The sequence below is a fragment of the Equus przewalskii genome, chromosome 5 (assembly GCF_037783145.1).
Source record: "Equus przewalskii isolate Varuska chromosome 5, EquPr2, whole genome shotgun sequence".
In the NCBI taxonomy this organism is placed as follows: Eukaryota; Metazoa; Chordata; class Mammalia; order Perissodactyla; family Equidae; genus Equus; species Equus przewalskii.
Genome location: NC_091835.1, coordinates 23,181,802 through 23,201,011, shown reverse-complemented (window position 1 = coordinate 23,201,011; position 19,210 = coordinate 23,181,802). Strand labels below are relative to the sequence as shown.

The following is a 19,210-nucleotide window of genomic DNA, read 5'->3' as shown; positions in this document are numbered from 1 at the left end:
TTTTGTATGTGGGATGCTGCCACAGCATGGCTCGATGAATGGTGCATAGGTCTGCACCAGGGATCCCAACTTGAGAACCCTGGCCTGCCAAAGCTGAGCATGTGAATTTAACCACTACACCACTGGGCTGGTCCCTTATATTTCTTTCTTGATAGTGGTACCCAGATATCTGGTCCTTACCAACCCATGACTTCAAAATAAAACCTCATTTCAACACATAACTGGATATTAATGTCATGAGAGATCCCTAAATGTCTAATTACTGGAAAGTGGTCCCCTCACATTACTTCTAAGTTACATTGACAGATGTCCAAGGTTGCTGCCTCCCGTGCTCAGGAGTGGGACCTCTGATCTTCTTTATGGTCTCCTTGTCCTGCTGACTCCTGCTGCCTCTGTGCCAGTGCCTCCTGAGACCGCTGCCTCACGGCCCCGGCTGGGCTCTGCTGTGGATGCCCGTGCAGCCTCTTCCATGGTCTGCTTCAACTGTGCAATACCCTTGTCCTTAATTCTCCAAAGCAGAGCAGAGACTAGGCAGTGACTTTTAATAGAGACTTCTAGAAATTCGGGAGATAATGGAAGGGAAAAAGATCACAAGAAATGCTTAGTATTGCTACCAATGTTACCACATTCGGAGCCCACCAGCTGGGCTCTCTTTGCCTCCGAGACCAAGCCAAATTGGAAGAAGCTCCCACAAAGAAATGATGCAATTCTTCATTTGCTGTCCCCAGATCTGCATCTCCCTGTTCCATTTGACAGTGGGGCTCCACACACACTTACTCACAGGGGTGTGGTCTAGCCCTGTCTTGCCCCAGCAAGATAACTGTGCAATCGTCCTGACATAAATGCACGTATCAGGGGATCAATTCATCAATATCGTCACGTTACAGAGTGGATATCTAGCGAATCCTCTTCCTCTGCACAGTCCTGAGGATGAGCCTAGAGACGATCCTGGGTCTTTGAGGTTCTCTATTCCTGTTATCCTTGAACAGGAAAAGTGTGTGCATGCACATGCCTGTGCACGGATGCACACACACACAGAGTCATCTCTCTAAAGGCACGAGAATGAACAATAATTTGTGTGCACGGTTTAGTCTAAATGAATATTCACAAAAACCCATTTTTTTCATAAGGAAATATTTTGCAGAGATGCAGTTCTAGAACTCAGCTTACACTTTTAAAAAACATCTCTAATAATCGCCCAGAACAATTTACCTCTTCAGAGCTATATTACCTTGAATATTTCCTTCTTAGAAGAGGGTGTTCTTTTTCCCCCAGGAAGCCACCTCTGTGAGCTTTTTAATTACGCAAATGTGAGCGAAAGATGGTGAGCCTCCAAAGGCAAATTCTAATATTCGTTCTTGACAGCAGAAGCTACTAATAACCTAAATGATAGGTGTTTTACATTATGAAATATCTGAAGATACAGAAAAAATATAATTAATTGATAAACATTCTTTTAGCCAACCATCAGATTTAAGTAATGCCATATACTAACACTTTTACAGATTTGTTTCATATTTCTTATTTTTTTAGAAAATAAGACATTCTAGATAAAGTTCAAGCCCCTGGTTTATTCCTTTTGGATCTGTCTCTCAACTCACTCCTCCCTGAGACATTGCCGTCATCACGGTGGTTTAAGGTTTTCCTATGCATGCCTTTGAGTTTCCAGTATACAAAATCAGTATACAGGATAACTTTGTATATTTTTAATCCAATGGTTTCAGACAGAATATGCTATTCTTCAAATTTGTTTTTTTCCCCTCAATATTGTTTCAATTTAAATTGATGTTAATGTGTATAAATCTAGTGATTAACCTAGTTCTTTTCTTAAAACTGCAATATTCCTTTCTACCTTAAGTAAGATGACCTTACTCTCACCGTCAAGATAGCATAATAGAGACTGGATTAACCCTCCTGCCTAAAATAGACAAAAAGTAGACAAAATATATGAAATGATGATTTTCAAGACTCTGGACGACAGGCAATGAAGGACAGTGATCCTGTGAGAGAGTCAATCAACAACTACCCAATATTCCAGCTGTGAGGGAGTTTCCAGGCTGTGGTACAGGAAGTGGGCAGCCCAGCAGAGCCTGATGACTCCTTGAGTAGAGAAGACAGAGCCACAGAACAAGAAAATCATGGGGCCTGGAGCTCACAGGACGGAACGCCCGAGAAGAGAGGGCTTCACAGAGACAAAACTCTGGAGATTTGCAAAGGGTCACCTTCAACGATTCAGTTGAATATGATTTGCATATGACTAGCATTAAGAATTTAAGGATTCCTCCCTAGTCTGGAGAAAGAATGACCCAAAAGGATTAGGTAATGGTGCCTGCTGCTGACATAGTCTGAGATTAGTTCCTGTTTTCACCAGCCAGACCGCAGAACTTCATGACTCATGGGACATTTTGTGGGAGTGCACGGAAGAGCTCTGCCTTAATTAGTGGGCAATAATTAGCACTAGATTGAGCATTGCCCGGGTCCCACCTAGAAAATCTTAAAAGCCAGACCCGAAAGGATCTATTTCCAAGTAATGTAGTTGCATTCCAGAATAAAGCTGAAGAGTATCGATAGGAATACAAGAACTTCCGACATTCAACAGCAGTCATACAGAGAAGCAGAAAAGTATGACCCATAAAGGAGAGTTAAATCAAGCAAAATTGGCCTGGATCTGATACAGATGTTAGAATTAGGAGACCAGAACATTAAAGTACAATGATAATAACTGTATTCCATATGGAATTCAAAAAGTTAAGTAGAGGCATGAAATGTATAAAAATGACACAAGCCAAACTCCTACACATGAAAACTACAACGTGTGAGATGAAAAATACATTGGCTAGGATTAACAACATATTTGACACTGCAGGAGAAGAGGCTGATACATTTGAAGACATAGCAATAGAAATGATACAAAATGAAACATACACAGAGAGAAAAATATGGAAAAAAATGAAGAGAACATCATTGAGGGGTGGGACAACCACAGGGAGCCTGAAACAAATATAACCGGCATCTCCAAAACGGCAGAGACAGAAAAAGAGTTGGAGGAATAATGGCCTCAAATTTCCCCAAATTTGATGAAAATGATAAACTCACAGATCCAAGAAGCTCAGAGAACTCCAAGCACAGGAAAATGAAGAAAAGTATGCCAAGGCACGTAAGAGTCAAATTGCTCAAAAACAATGATAAAGAGAAATTTTAAAAGCAGCCAGACAGAAATGACAAGAGGAACAGCCTGACAAAATAAACAGAAAAGATGTGGGTGACAGCACATTTCTCATAAGAAACAATACAAGTGAGAAGACACTGGAGCAATATCTTTAATGTTCAGAAAGAAAAAAATTGCCAACCTTGAATTCTTCGCCCAGTGAAAATATGTTTCAAAGATAAAGGTCAAATAAAGACTTTTTCAGACCACAAAAGTGGTTCCATCAAGTGAACATATCATAAATTGCTTATCCGTTTCTCTGTTGATGGACATTTAGGTGGTTTTCCTGTCTTTGCACATTGTGCAATGATGTAATGAGCATCACGTGTGTGTTATCTTCTGTCCACACGAGAATTTTTCTAGGATTTGCACCGAGCAGGAGAATTTTGGGTCATAGGTAAGCGCATCTTCAGTTTTACTTGTATTGTCAAAGTCCCTGGAGAGCCACCTGTCAGTACTGGTATTGTCAGATTTAAAATGTTGCTTTCCTCATGAATCTGGATGTTGTATTCTGTTGCAATGGTCTGTTTGTCTATCATGGTCCTGATATAATGCTGTTTAAATTACATAGCTTTACAATAAATTTTAATATCTATTTCACAAGATCCTCTGTATCAGTTTTCGGGGCTGCCATAACAAAGTGCCACAAACTGAGTGGCTTAAGCAACACTGATTTATTTTCTCACAGTTCTGGAGGGTAGAAGTCCAAGGTCAAGGCGTGGGCAGCGTTGGTCTCCTCTGAGGGTCATAGGGGAGATCTCTTCCAGGCCTCTCTCCTTGGCTTGTGGACGGCCATCTTCTCTCTGTGTCTCTTCACATCGTCGTCCCTCCGTACATGTCTGTGCCAAATTTTCTCTTCTTATGAGGACACCAGTCATATTGGATTTCGGGCCCACCCTGATGATCTCATTTTAACTTAATTATCTCTGCAAAACCCTATCTCCAAATTCAGTCACATTCTGAGGTAATAGGGGTTAGGATCCAACATATACATTGTGAGGGGGATACAATTCGGCCCACAATGACTTCTCTCTTAGTTCTTCATCAAAACATAATTCCAGAGTCAGTTTCTTGAGTTCCACAAAGAAAAGCCCATCGGGACTTTGATTAGAAGGGCACTAGATTGACTTTGGGAGAAATGACATATTTGTGATATTGAGCCTTTCCCTTTCATAAACATGTCCATCTAGCCTTTATTCAGGCAGTCATTCATGCCTTCCAATAAAGTTTAAATTTTATGCTGAATGGCCATGCATTAATCTCTTTCTTGTGTCTGACTACCACAGACCCCACCCCACCATGGGGTCCACGCAGGCTTTTTGGAGATGCTCTTGCATACAAACTTCTGGCTCCTGGGTAATTTTCTATCCTCATTTCTCATCATTCACCACTTCAAAGCCTAGGCCAAAATTCTTGAGGTTTCCCGCACATGCCAGGCTATAACGCACCTCCGTGCGTCTTCTCCTGCTCTCCCCCGCCCTTCTCTTCTCTTTTACCTACTACCCGACGGGCCAAGTTAAGGATTCAGCCCAGAGAAAGGTTCCGACAAGAATCCAACCTTGGCTCAGACCACTGACCACCCACAGTCACTTTTCTCTTTGTCCTTCTAGCTGTGTGTTTGCAGGGCCATGGTATATTATAAATATCTCTAGAATAGAGACACGCTAATGGAGCCTTTTTCAAGGGCTAGGGTTGTATCTGATAAAATTTGTATACTATCAAACTGTAACAGAGTTTGGCGTATAGGAAGTTATAATGAATATTGATGATATGAATAAATGAAATAAACTAGAAAGGCAATTTATTAACTTTTCACAGGTGATATTTCCCGTTTAGAGACTGCTAGCTAGGTCCCCCTTCTCCAGATTAATGGACTTGGGAGTCAAAGGGAGACAGGAAAGTGAGAGGTGAACATCAATTCAGGGAATATTGGATGGATGTGATGAGCTTGACAACCTCCCCATTTCATGACAGAGAACATTTTTCAGTAGCCAGAATATTTGTGTCCACTTTATTTAAGGTCCTTTGATCTTGGAAAGTGCTGGATAAACCTTGTTGGGGTCTGTCTGTTATCTCCATTGTCTCGGCTTCTTGGCGGTTTGATGGCAGCCTTTATAACTGTGGACGCATTCTGGTGCTGCATCACTGGGATTATGACCAGTCCATGTGGAATGAGGCCATGGGTGTCCCCATGAGCGCCCAGTCTTACCTTATAGACTATCTCTTTACCTGAGCCTCAGAGTCTTTCCTTTCTTTCCAAATTCTTGGGCAAGGAAGCGCCTAACTCTCGTCTTCAGGCACTGGCTCCACTTAACAAGGAATGCTCAGTGTGCGCCCGGGCCTTTTCTCTGAAATTAGTGAGTCGACTGAGGGTTTCAAAACACCCGCAAGGCCACATGGTAAAGGTGACTCTTCAAATATGTTTTAAGTCCCTGGCTTTTGATGGCTTTTATCTTCTCAAAAGTAAGTCGGAGCTTTAGACAGAACTGTGAAGACTATTCAGTCAGTGTGAGGACGTGAGTGAGCTGGAGACTCTCTGACAAGCTTCTTGCAGAGTGCTTTTCTATCTCCCATCGCCCGTGCTGGGGCCTTTCTTCTCTCTACGGGTGGATGGATCCCGATGGGCTGTTGAACTTTCCGTGTCTACAAGACATTCTCCTACAAACCACAAGCTACGTGTGCTCTCCCATTGCACTCAATCTTGTAGGACCCTAGGGATTTGCCATTCTCATTTTGGAGAAAAGGATGATACAAATTCACTCTCCCTTTTGATGTGTCCTTTGCACAACACAGATGTCCCCCTTTCTCCTTGCTTGGAAGGTTGCCGGCCTCAAGTGTGGCACTCGTGGGAGACTCTTCCAGAAGGGGGTTGAATAGTCTAGAAAAATCACCTGTGTCCTTTGTGGCGGACTGCTGCTCTTTGCTTGCTCCTCCTCTTCTTGTGGTAACAGTCTCCCTGTTTTCCTTTAGGGAACTACCCCTTCCCTATTCCCTGATGTTTTTGTGGGACTCCTAAGCAAGCCCTCTCCCCAAATAACTTCCATGTCATGTGTGAAATGCTCCCCTTGGACGTTCCTTTTGGGGACTTAGAAAGGTCACCCTACTAGTTGCATCACCCTCCCTCTGGTGGGTGCTTAGCCATTGTTTGTGGTTTTAATCAGTCCGTGCAGATGTTTCAGGAACGGGCAGCAGTCCCAGTCATCAACTTCTTGAAGTGAACTCCAGCAGCACCTCAGTTAGCTGACATCCCTGGGAATACATTACAGCACCTAAGGAAAATGACCAGATAATTGAACCTAATTTTTATGAACAAAACTTTTAAATTAGGGACTTTCAAATATAACAGATTAATAGAACATGGAGGAAAAAATTAATATAACCCTGTTTTTATGAGTCAGAATAGTCCTGAAAATCAACCACTACTCAGTGTTGTGATGTTGCGTGTCGAAGTGTGGTGGCCCAGAGAGCTTTGATTGACATCGGGTTGAACGCTGTCCCTTGCACTCCAAGTCTTCTTTCTCCCCTCAGCAGCTATCAACCTTTCTTGCCACTGAGAATACGTCCCTTCTCAAAGGTTTCTGCCCGCTGCCAGGTAATCAAGTCTGTCTGAATCCACAGTGAGAGAGAGGTGGTGATGGCAGCGTGGGGTGGGCAGAGCACAGTGAGCACCAAAACCACCACTCTGGCTAGACTGACCAGTTTTCGCAAATGTTAGCTCGATGATTGAATAAGTGAGTGGAGAATATGGCAAAGGTTACTAAGAAGGAACAGATCTTCCTGGCGTTCTCAAGTTTCATCATACAGTCACATGCTGCATAACGGTGTTTCCATAGTGATGGACCTCATGTACCACAGTGGTCCCCTAAGATGAGTATCATATAGCCTAGGTGCATCGTATGTTTGTGTAAGTACATGCTATGATGTTCACACAACGACGAAATCGCCTAAGGACACATTTCTCAGAATTGATCCTTGTCATTAAGCGACACATGACCGTGCAAATTTCCTTTATACAAGTTATATAAACTATACAAGATTCATCAGTTGGCTTCTGAACAACATCATTTAAATCATGAACATTAAAAGAAAATGTTGAAAAGCAGTCCAAGTATCATATGGTCAAATTTCTTGGGGAAAATGTATTGAGCCAAAATTCTAACTTTGATTATTTCTTTTAAAAAATAAACTGTTAGCGTGGAGGTTTTAGATTTTTCCTGTAAAAGTTGGTTTGCTTACAGCTTCTTGTAAAGGAGCTAAACATATCCTGGGGAAAAGATACTGTGCGATTGTATGATGTCTAATATTAAGGATGTCTCTTTGGTATTATTATCAAGTAAACACCCAGCTCTGGGGCAGGCCAGGCCTCCTTGCCACCCTCTGTGTCCTGGTTTATGTCACTCCTATCTTTTCTGAGGAAGCGATGCCCATTATCTCCTTCCCTGACATTCAAGTTGCTTTCCTTTGACATCAAAGATTTTTCTGTGATTTCCTTTCTTGGCTTTGCTGCTAACAAGTAGAGAATGTGGCCTCAGCAGCAGTGGGATCTACAGTCATTAAATATTAAAAATTCCCCTTTGGACATACGCAGTGATTTTTAACAAGTATTACATTTCCTGTACCTTTATAAAAGAAAGGGATATTTTAAAAAACATTATAAACTTCAAAGTAATGAGGTCATGCAATCATTATCCACATGTTTACATTTGCATGATTACAGCAGCAAAGTGGAAAAAACCCAGGTGATGTTTAGAAGTAAAATTGGATAAATGATATGTCATGGTAAAAATAAATATTTTAAATCACTATTGTGTTATCCGATTAATCACCCTACAACCTCAGTTAGATAAATGGAGTTAGAAGCATGTAATGTGCAGTCTTTTGGAATGTCTCCAATTACTTCCACGGTGTTCCATTGGGCGGTTGGTGATGTACTCTAGATTTTTATGAAAATATGCCATCTGTTGATGCATGACCTACATACTCTATTGGGTCAGCCTTTACCGAGCATTAATGTGGTGACTTCATCATCTGCAGGGTCCACACTGTCCAGACGTTCTTTTATAGACAATATCACAAAGTGGCTCTTTAATTGGAAAAGTACAAAGAAAGAAATTAATTAAAAGAAACTCTACGGAACCATAAGTGACCATGAACATGGAGTGATTTAATGAGAAATCAACTTCTAAATAGATGGTCCGGTGGTGTTCTTTCTTGGAACACTGGAAATGCCTCTAGCCTAGCCTGGATCAAAGACTGGGAATTCCTCCTCGTTTTATTTCACCATCAATACCAGGTGAACAAGGATAACAGGCTATTTCAAAAGGTTTTATATACATTATCTCATTTACTTCTTAATTCAGATCAAGCTTTTGTGTTATATGCTCTTGTCATATGCTCTCTGTTCCCTGGACTTTCCCTGGATTGTAATTATATATGAACTTGTGAAATTGGTTGATTAATGTCTCTTCATTAACAGTAGACAGGGGACTCCATGCAGGCAGGAACTAGTCTGCATTAAAGTTAACGTCTGATCCTAAGAATGTGCACGCATGCCCAGGTATTCTGCAGTTCTTTAATTGGAAAATTAGAAATAAGGACATTAATTGAAAGTAACTAAATTGTACTGTGGATGAATGTGTATATAGAGAGACTGAATAGGTAACTTAGAGATGATGATGACACATGCATGTTACATGGATGGGGTTCCTGCCTGGAGTTGGGAACCAAGCACAGTGCTTGGTACCCCATAAGAGTGCTTAATAAATGTCTGTGAATGAATGAATGTCAATACTCACAATAGTGATGCCAAACCTCTTAGTCTCAAGTTCCTGTGCCTGAAGAACAGTAAGCCAATTACCAAGACACTGGTGCTTGGAAATGGAGAAGGGTTTATTCGAATTGACCCAAAGGAGAAGCCAGGAGGATAGGTTTTCTCAAACCCACCTTAACAAAAGGAGAAAGCAGGGGGGTTTATAGAGCTAAAGGGGCTTGGGAAAAGGAGTTTTGAAGAAACAAAGGGGGAAATGTGTTTCTTTCATTCCAGATACACCCTTAGGTAATCAGACTTCTGGGCGTCAATGACAGCTGAGGACTGTTTATCTGGTGATTGTAACTTCCTTAAAGGCATTCTCTTCTGCAAAAAAAGCTCATAAATCCTTGTGACCCTTGAATCACCCTGCAGGTTAAACCAGAAAATAGCAAATTAACAAGATTTACTTCTTTCCATCTGTGTCTATGTTGGGAACAAGGTTCTTACTGGAAATTTACAGTAACCCTCAGGTACCTGGCTATGATATATGGTGAATAAGGAGATATTATTCCAATCGAAGAAATTGAGGTCTAAAGAAGATAGGTTCTGTGCTCAGTAGTGGAGCTGGCACCAAAGTCAGGGCTGCAGGGCTGCAGAGTTCTAGGTTCTTGGTCCCCTAACTGTCTTCAATGCCCATCTCTGCTATGACCTGCATTGTTTTCTTGTTGGGTCCCATGCCACCACTGCTGATTGCAGGAACTCAACATCATTAAGGTTGCATTAAATCAGTATTTCTCAAGTGTGGTGACATTCCACAAATGATATTTGAGAGGATTTTACATGGCAGATAGATGAATATTGAATTTTTTGTTTTGTTTCATTTTTGGCGAGGAAGATTGGCCTTGAGCTAACAGATGTTGCCAGTCTTCCTCTGGTCTGTATGTGGGTCACTGCCACAGCATGGCTTGATGAGTGGTAGAGGTCCACACCCAGGATCTGAACCCACACCCCACACACCCCAGGCCGCTGAAGTGGAGCGCCAGAACTTAACCACTAGCCACAGGGCCTGGCCAGAATATTTTTTATTTTTAGTTATATATTATTTTAATGTGAACCAGAGAAAATACAACTGGAAAATATAACTAAACCAGTGTTTTCATGGATGTTTTTGCCTATGATAGGAATAAATTATTTAAATTTTCAAAGGAGTTGACTTCAAGACAAACATTAAGTAATTAATGATAGATGTTTGCATGGACAAGGAAAACATCAAGTATTGGAAACCAGCCTAATGTTATGCAAGTTTCACCCTCAGTGGAAAACATTCTCTTTGCTCTGTCTCTCCCTCTGCTCAAAATTTCATCTAACCTATGTCAGGCAGTATGGAAAATCTCCTCATAGGAAATGAGGACCACCTTTCTGGAGCAGGAAAAACCACTGCTTGATTCTGTCTGACAATAGGAAGGACAATTTCTGTCCCGTGGGGAAACCCTAGACTTTCCAGACGAAGAGTTTGCTTGGGCAGGTTACATTTGCAAAACGGGCCCCTTAACAAAGCAGCTCTGTGCTACCTTTCTTGCTTTCTTTGCAAAAAGTTTCTGCTGGCCTGAAATGGGGAGGATCAAAAGGAATTTCTTCCCCTGGAGTGGGGAAGGGCTAGCCCTGCTGTGTAGTGTGAGCCAGGCCTAGGAGGGGACTCTCCACACTGAGAATAATAAGCATTTTAAGAGCAGTGACCTTGCCTTATGAATATTGAAACCCTCTCTTCCCAAGATATATGCAAACCATGCATCTCAGTGCTCAAAAATGCTAATTGAACAAGGAATAAGTGAAGAGTTCTATTTTCCCCCAAAGTAGTAAAACACCAGTAAAATTCATGCTGTTGCAAGGATAATGTATTCTTTCACGACTTGAAAACAGAGCTGACCTTTATGCCAACACAGAAGGAGTGTGCTTCTTGGAGCTTTCACATGGGAAGGTGCAATTTGGGAAATTAAGAGATAGAAAACTGTTTCTTATATATTAAACAGGTGCTCAATAAATATTTATTGATTTTTTACTGGGTTGAAGAGCATCCTGTGAGGGATCAGAATTTGCCACCCCAAAATGTATCTCTTTGGCTTGATTGTTTTTAAGAACAAAAGACTCTGAAAGAAACTTTGAACTTCCCCCTAACTGCCTAAAAGAATTTAAGATAGAAGGCTTGTTCCAGGAAGGAGCTAATACCATAGACACTAAGTAGAATCTAACTAGGTGGTAGACAGGGAGGAAACTAGCAAGGCCCATCTAAACCAAGTCCTCCCCATCTCCCATTGTTTTCAAGGTATGGCAAGCATTTGTTTACACAACATTTGCTTTTCCATCTCCATGTGAATTGCCTGCTTCCCCTTGAAGTCCCAACCCATCCCCATTTCCCCCAACATCCTCCTTTGTCTTCAGCTGAGGATGATATTTAAGGTGGTGGCTTCAGCCATTTAGGTGAGTTATTCAGTTTTCCTGGGTTTCTCCCCTGTGTACCTGCTATTAAATTTTGTTTGATTTCCTCCTGTTATTCTGCCTCACGTCACTTTAATTTTTAGACCAGCCAGAAGGACCCAGAGGGCAGAGGAATAGTTCTTCCTCCCTACAATACTTACAAAAAAAATTAGCATAGACCTACTTGGGATTATCTGGAAAATCACTTTTTCCATGTTGTTTCAAGGCCCACACTTACATTTCTCACCACTTCAGTGCCCTGTGGTCTCAGAAAATAAGCCTAATGTCACAGGGCTGCCTCCTCCCTTGTCTGCCATTATCTCAAGTTCAATTCTTTAAGCAGGTATAGCAAAACTTCTCCATAGCTGCAATCACTGTCACAGGCAAAAACTTCACTTTCTTAAGTTTTTTAACGAGTGAAGACTTTGCTTTGACATAATTTAAAAGACCTAGGATTACAAAGTGAGATTCTGTGTGTGTGTGTGTGAGGAAGATTGGCCCTGAGCTAACACCTGTTGCCAGTCTTCCCCTTTTTGCTTGAAGAAGATTGTGGCTGAGCTAAAATCTCTTCCCATCTTCTTCTATTTTATGTGGGATGCCACCACAGCGTGGCTTGACTAGCGGTGCTAGGTCCGTGCCCGGGATCCGAACCTGCGAACCCAGAGCAGTGGAACGTGCGAACTTAACCACTATGCCACTGGGCCGACCCCATGAGATTCTTTTAATGGTCCTGGATTAATAAGGGCAGAGGCATCCTTAATATTAAAGTTATGCAGTTGCACCAACCACATATGAAGTCATAGTTTACTTTAAGAATAAAGGCTTGTCAAGGTTCGACAGACGTGCGTGGTGGGTGAATTTAGACCTCCCACTGCACCTGGTGATGGAGACAAGAGGACGTGAGCCACAGCTGTCCCAACACTCTCTGCTCACAGGATGCGTCTGCCAGGTCCCAGCTTCATCTACTTCACCTAGAACCAATTGCGACCGTCAGTTGGCAGTAAATGTAGCAGGAGACGGGCCATGAGAAAGTTTTCATTAAATGGCGTATTTTGATTTTTCATTATTGCATTTTGGAATACACTTTTAAAATGATTGGCCTGTCAACATAATGGATTGGCAGTTAAAAATAACTAGGAGAATACATAAAAAAATAAAAAGGGTAAATTATGCCAGTGATAATAGTGGTAATTCAAACGGTGGTTCCACAAGCTAAACAATGAAATATATTCCAGGCAATGACGAGTAAACGAGAAGCCACTCATACATTTTTCTACTATAAACCCAGAACTAGCAATTTTGTTTCAGAAAATAACATAATATGTCATAGCTAATGATATCATTGATTTGAATTTTATTCATTTTTGAGGCCTTTCTTTTTGTCTGTCCGCTGCAAATGCCAGTTGCTGGTGCATAAGGAGTCATAACTAGCCTTATGTTTGTGCATATTTAAGAAACATTATGATGAAAGAATTTGTCACCCATAGGAATCTGCGAAAATTATTTTCCTTTTACAGGAAATTGCTCAAGATTGAGTAATACAACCCTGACGGCAATGTAGTCTTTTCTACATCTTATTTTCAAATTTTGAATAATAACATTTTTGGTGTTTTCCTGTGATTATAAAGGAAACACATGTCCGTTGCAAAAAGAAATTGTTACATACAGAGAAGCTAAAAGAAAATGAGAATCACTCATAACTCTACTTCCCACACCATTTTAATGCCTATTCTTTTGGGGTTTACTATAAATATTTACTTTAATAAAGTAAAACTGATATGAAATGATAAATTTTCTTTTATCATCTGCTTTTATCACTGAGTAGATGTTCATGACTGTCGCAGGATGTTAAAATGAGACTTTCCTAACTCAGAGTTTTATCAGAGAATGACACAACAATGCCAAGAATCAATTTCCTAAAGCCAGGAGGGGAGAGACACACGAGCGAGACATGGGAAATGATGACAAAGTGGCTTTTCCCAGCATTATGACTTGCCCCAAATCTATGCAAATTCACACCAGGTGGCAGGAGAGGACAGTGGGCTGGGACTGCTTTGGGGAAAGATGCTGAGGTGCAGAGCATCCCCCAGCTCCTGTGTGAGACAGGAGAGGATGCTTCCTGCACACCCAGAGCCAGGTGAGGGGGTTTCAATGGGACCCACTGGGAAACTTGACTCCCACCCTCTGGAATCTGGGGAGCATGAGTTCTGACTCTCTCCAGAGAAGTCTCAAGGCTTGAGGCTGCTTTAGACAGGTGTTATGGACCCACTGTGTCCCCCCCCAAATTCATATATTCAAACCATAATGGACCTATGCGACTGGGTTGGAGATAAGGCCTTTAGGGAGGTGATTAAGGTTAAATGAAGTCATAAGAGTGGAGCTCTGATTCCGTAGAACTGGTGCCCTTATAAGAAGAGGGGGAGACACCAGAACTCTCTCTCTGCCATTTGAGGACACAGCGAGAAGGCAGCTGTCTGCAAGCCAGAAAGAGGGCTCTCACCAGAGCCCAACTGTGTTGTCACCCTGATCTTGGACTTGCAGCTGCAGAACTGTGAGAAATAAGCGTCTGTTGTGTAAGTCGCTCAGTCTACGGTATTGTGTTATGGCAGCCGGAGCTGACTGGGACGGTGGGCTTGAGGAGGAAAGGCGAGTGTGCTGGGGACCGGATCAGGGCGCGGAAGGGGTTTGGCCAGTCTTTAAAAGATACTCCTTTACCTACGTGTAGATAGATTACACATATCCACACACACACATACACATACACAAGCTGTGGAACTGACAAAGCGGAAGAAGGAAAGAGAGCTAAGGAGAGAGATTTCTACGAAGGAAATTCAAGTTTGCTCCGTTTCCTTGGAGGTCACAAATATAACGTCTATTGATCCAGGAGAACACCTGCCCTGGGCTATTAGGTGTCAGTGACAGGTTGAGCATATCTTGGGGTCTGCTTCGTAGGATTAGCTTCAGAGGTAATACACCTCAAAATGGGCAAGTTTTCTTTGTTAAAAAATAATGTTGAAAAAGCGACCATCTGAAAGACTATTTTCCTGCACTGATCTTTCGTCTCAAGAAGAAATTCTCTTGGGCTCTGACCACATGGTGGCTTCTTATCAATTAACACAAGCGTGTAAACAATTTTATTTAAGTTTCAAAAGTCTAACTTTACCATAATCAGAGGCATGTACATAAAGTGTCAACTTGTGGATACTCTAAATGTCCCTTGTCTTCTCTTTTTTTCTATGATCATCTGTATATTCCAAAGACTGTTTCTTTTTTTTTTTTTTTAATTATTGCCTCTGAGCTCACATCTGTTGCCAATCTTTCTTTTCTTCTTCTTCTTCTCCCCAAAGCCCCCCAGCACATAGTTGTATATTCTAGTTGTAGGTCCTTCTCGTTCTTCTATGTGGGAGGCCGCCTCAGCATGGCCTGATGAGCGTGCTATGTCCACGCCCAGGATCCGAACTGGCAAAACCCTGGGCCACCAAAGTGGAGTGTGTGAACATAACCGGTGTGCCATGGGGACAGCCTCTCATTTTTTTTTTTTCTTTTATTGAGCAAAGGAAACCATCAACAAAATGAAAAGACAACCCACCAACTAGGAGAAAATATTTGCAAATCACCTGTCACATAAGGGGTTAATTTCCAAGATATATAAAGAACTCCTACAACTCAATAACAAAAAAACGAACAACCCAATCAGAAAATGGGCAGAGGATACGAACAGACATTTTTCCAAAGAATATGTACAGATGGCCAACAGGCTCCTAAAAAGATGCTCAACATCAGTAATCATTAGGGAAATGCAGAACCAAGGACTGTTCTTTTTTTCCCCTTCTTTCTCAAAAATAGAGGGAGAAAAGCATATAACTACAACATATAGAAATGCAGGTGGCTTTTTTCCTAATGTTGTGTGTTCTTTGGATGGATCAATAAAGGGAGCAACTTAGGAAGCTGCTCTGCCTAATTTTTCGCCTGTTCAGATGTCGCCATTTGGGAAGCTTGGCGCTGCTGTCAATCACAGATGGCAAAGCCTTTGCTGCCGGCCCGCAGTCAGCCAGCATCCTGGTCATAGGTGGGTGGAATTCCTGTGGTGTATGTGAAGCTCTTAGTGTGGCAGCTGGTGAGTAGTATGTGCCCAGTGAAGTGATTTTTAAAGACGTGATTAAAAATGGGGGTGTAAAGAGCATCCAGGTGTGCCCAAGGCTACGAGCATTCCATGGAGGGAGTTCTAATTTCCTGCAGGCCTGCTTTTTTGCTCTGTCTTGTCTTTACAATTCATGAAGAATCAAGGGAGTTACCGGAACTCAGAATTGAGTCAAAAGTTAGAATTTAGAGTCTGACAGCCCTCAGGAGGGTATTCTGTCGTCTCTGGGTTTAGGGTGACCCTCTGGTTTCTTGCTCAGAGCTCCGCTCTCAGATTTCTCAAGAGTCCCACAGAGGAGGAGGTCCATGGGGTCTCCAGTCTTAAAGATTGGGTGCCCATGGAGACCACACAAATCAACTTTTCAATTTCAAGGAAGCCTTGCTAGCACTAGTGGGAAAACTGAGGAGAGCATGTCATGTACGCTTTCTCAAAGGCCACAGAGCCAGTTCTGGGTATCTGTAAGGGCAAACTAGATACATCTATGATATAGTGACTGTCTGGGTTTTAATTCAGACCTGTGGGAGTCTAGCTTCTGGCTTCATTGCTTTTCCCAGCTCTGTGACGCCGGGTAAATTATTTAAATGCTCCGACCCTCAGTGTCCTCGTCTGTAGAATGGGAATAACAATGCCAACCTCATAAGGTTGTCATGCAAGTCAATCACAGCGCAGCTACTGGCACAAGGCAAGCATTCCACTGTGACAAGCAGCTGCTGAGCTCCACTGCTGTGTGTGCTACCTACGATAAATAATAAGGCAAATCTCAACAGGGGAATGCTATAGCGGCTGTTTAATCATTCTAAGGCTTGGCGCAGGATAGAGTTTTTGGTACGTGCTATGCTAGGAAATCATTTAACAAATTAGACTTGGAAAAGAAATGATACATGCAGTAAAAGGGATCCTGAGGCTCTTTTATGGGGAAAAAAAAGGCTAAGGAATACAAACGGTGCTTCATTTTTTCCTGGACTAGATTTATATTTAGAATTTAATGATAAATTACTTATTCTGTTAAGATAAATGTCATTGCCGGATGCCACATTTCCATCTTATCACCAGCTGGTGACAGAGGATCTTAGTTTTTGGTGTAAAAATTACTTTAATCTTGTGGGAAAAAAAGAGACACATTGACGATAGATAAAACTGAAACAATAGAAAAAGGAAATCCCAAGGAAGCAACGAGAAAACATGTAAGGGGATGGAAAGCTCGTATGGAAGATAAAACATTCATAAAGCTTTGTACGTGTGTCCACAAGGCCGGCATCTCAGAACCTCACCATGCAAGAGATTACTAAAACATTTTATTGACTGAAATATTTTAGCAAACCAGTGCTGTCAGAGGGAAAACAAATTTACCAAATATGAAACAGATCAAAACTGTAAATGAGCAACTTCTTGGAGTTTAGATTGAACTCAAGTTGATTGGGTTTAAATGACCTTGGCCAACTTATAAAAATCATCATCAGCCTCAAATAATGATTAAATGCCTAATTGCACAAGGCACTGGATTTCTGACTTAAATAGGTCTAATTAGTAAACGCAGAGGTGCTGCTCATGTGGGTGGAAGGTTTAGACTCCCCAGAGGGCGGAGTCCCTGTGACCCCGAGGAAAGGACCATGGGCAGCAGAGCCGGGCAGGGGCATCAAGAAAAAATGGGAATGTTATAAGAGCCAGCCTGGAAGCTGGATTATGGATCTCTCTGGAGTCTATCTACCTTTGCTTATTCTAAATCATTTTGCAGTTCTAGGGTTTGTCTCTTTATTCCTGCTTTGTAATTTAAAAGAATAGAGGAAAAACAGTGCTAGAGATTCTAAGCAGAAATTTATTCTCTTTCTGGGTGATAAATAGCCCTTATTCACCACCTTTCCCAGCAACGTAACCAAATGACCATTTCTTTCTGACTTCTTTAGGAAATAGTCTTATGCTGGTAGAATTTAACTGTTTTAGATTCAATATTAAGTTCCTCTTATGACAGCCGAAATGTTACCATTATTTCTTTCTCGTTAAGCAAGGGTAGCCTACAAAATGGAGTTAGTGTGAGATATTGACACATTTTATTAAAGGACAGTTTCATCGGTAAATGTGTTTGAATAAAACGAGTCTTTCCAAAAGTGGATCTGAGGACTGTCAAAGGTTTTCCGCACATATTTTCAGCAGAAGGACATTTCTGCTGTAACAACTTGTGGATATTTTCATCCATCCATCTATCCCACAAATATTCATGGCACACTCACTGCATCTCAGCATCATGCTAGCTATTGGGAAGAGAGGAATGCACTGGGAAGACAGTGCACGAGGCAGAGTGAGGAATGCAATAATTATTCTGAGAGAGTCTCTCTCTGTGTGGCAAGCAGGGAGCACTTCCTTGAGGATCTGAAACCTGGACTGGGCTTGGAAAAGCAAACAGCATTCCTTTTGGGTGGCTGTGGTATGGATGGGTGGGATATTATGTAGAGGGAACAGCAACACCCAGGAAGAATGGTGGCTGATCTGCGTAGAAGACGCCTTGTTGCTAGAGTGTCAGGATAAGGAGTAGGGCATTGAGATGGACCCAGACTGGTGGTTAGGAGCCAGGTCATGCCCCATTAAGGAGCTATAACTGGGATCTATGGGAGCCAGGGAAGTATTTCAAGCCAAAGAGATGGATTAGCAGCCTGGTGTTTCAGAAGAATTCTTGTTGATTGGGAAAGGAATATTGGAAGAAACGGGTTCAGATATACAAAGATCAATTAGGCAGCTACTGCAATGGTCCAAGCAGGAGGCAGTCATAGGGGAGTCTGGGAAAGAGTGGGCTGGAAACACGCTCTGGAGGGAAAGTCCTTAGATGTGGCTTCTCTTTGAGCCTATAGTTGCTAGATGCAGAAACTCTGGAGGTGTAGGTGCCACCAATCAAGATGGGGAATGGTGGAGATGGGGTGGGGAAGAATTCAATTTGTCCATTTTGAGATCTAGAACGCTGTGGGACATGGAGTGGGCAGCTGGAGGTGGCAGGGTTCTGCAACAAGGGACAGATCAAGAGTCATCAGAATGCAGGTGGTAGTTACAGCCCTGGGGGCCGGAAGAGAGCATCTGCAGGAGAGAGTGGTCTCCCCTAATGTGACAGATACAGATGGCGGTGGTTAAATGCTCACTCAGGGCCACCTGGGGAATGTGATCCAGGTCACCTGACTCTACCACCTGTGCTGCTTTTCATCTCTCCCACCCCACCTTCACGACGGCAGAGAACTTATGCCATTGCTTTAATTGCTCACCAAACGACACTGCTATAACATTTGTAGAATTCAATTTGCTAGTTCTCAACAAAAAAGGTTTGGCCTTTTAATCACAAAATGAATGCATTGCTGATTCAGGTAAAGCAGTTTATTTACGTCTTACTGAAAACTTAGACTACAGCAGTGGATTTCAAACTTCTTCCTTAGATGGAGAACTTTTGTACAAATTTAAATAATGAATAATAAAATAAATAAATTTGTATACAGGTGACAGTGGACTGTTCTGATCCAAGGAGGGGATGCGTCCATATTTTTCTCTACCTGGGTGTTTCGTCTGCCCCTCTCGCCCCTGGTGCAGAAGCCATGGGACTGAATGATAATCCTCTAGTTGGGTTTTCCCACCAGAGTTATATAACGCTGGCCCCAAGCAT

At 42.1% G+C, this 19,210-nt stretch overlaps 1 long non-coding RNA gene across 3 annotated transcripts in view; it reads left to right on the top strand.

Annotated features, from left to right (window-relative positions):
* The window catches only part of LOC139083286 (uncharacterized), a 59,679-nt gene that overhangs the window by 6,025 nt on the left and 34,444 nt on the right, over positions 1-19,210 (top strand). The gene's annotated exons all lie outside the window — the stretch shown is intronic.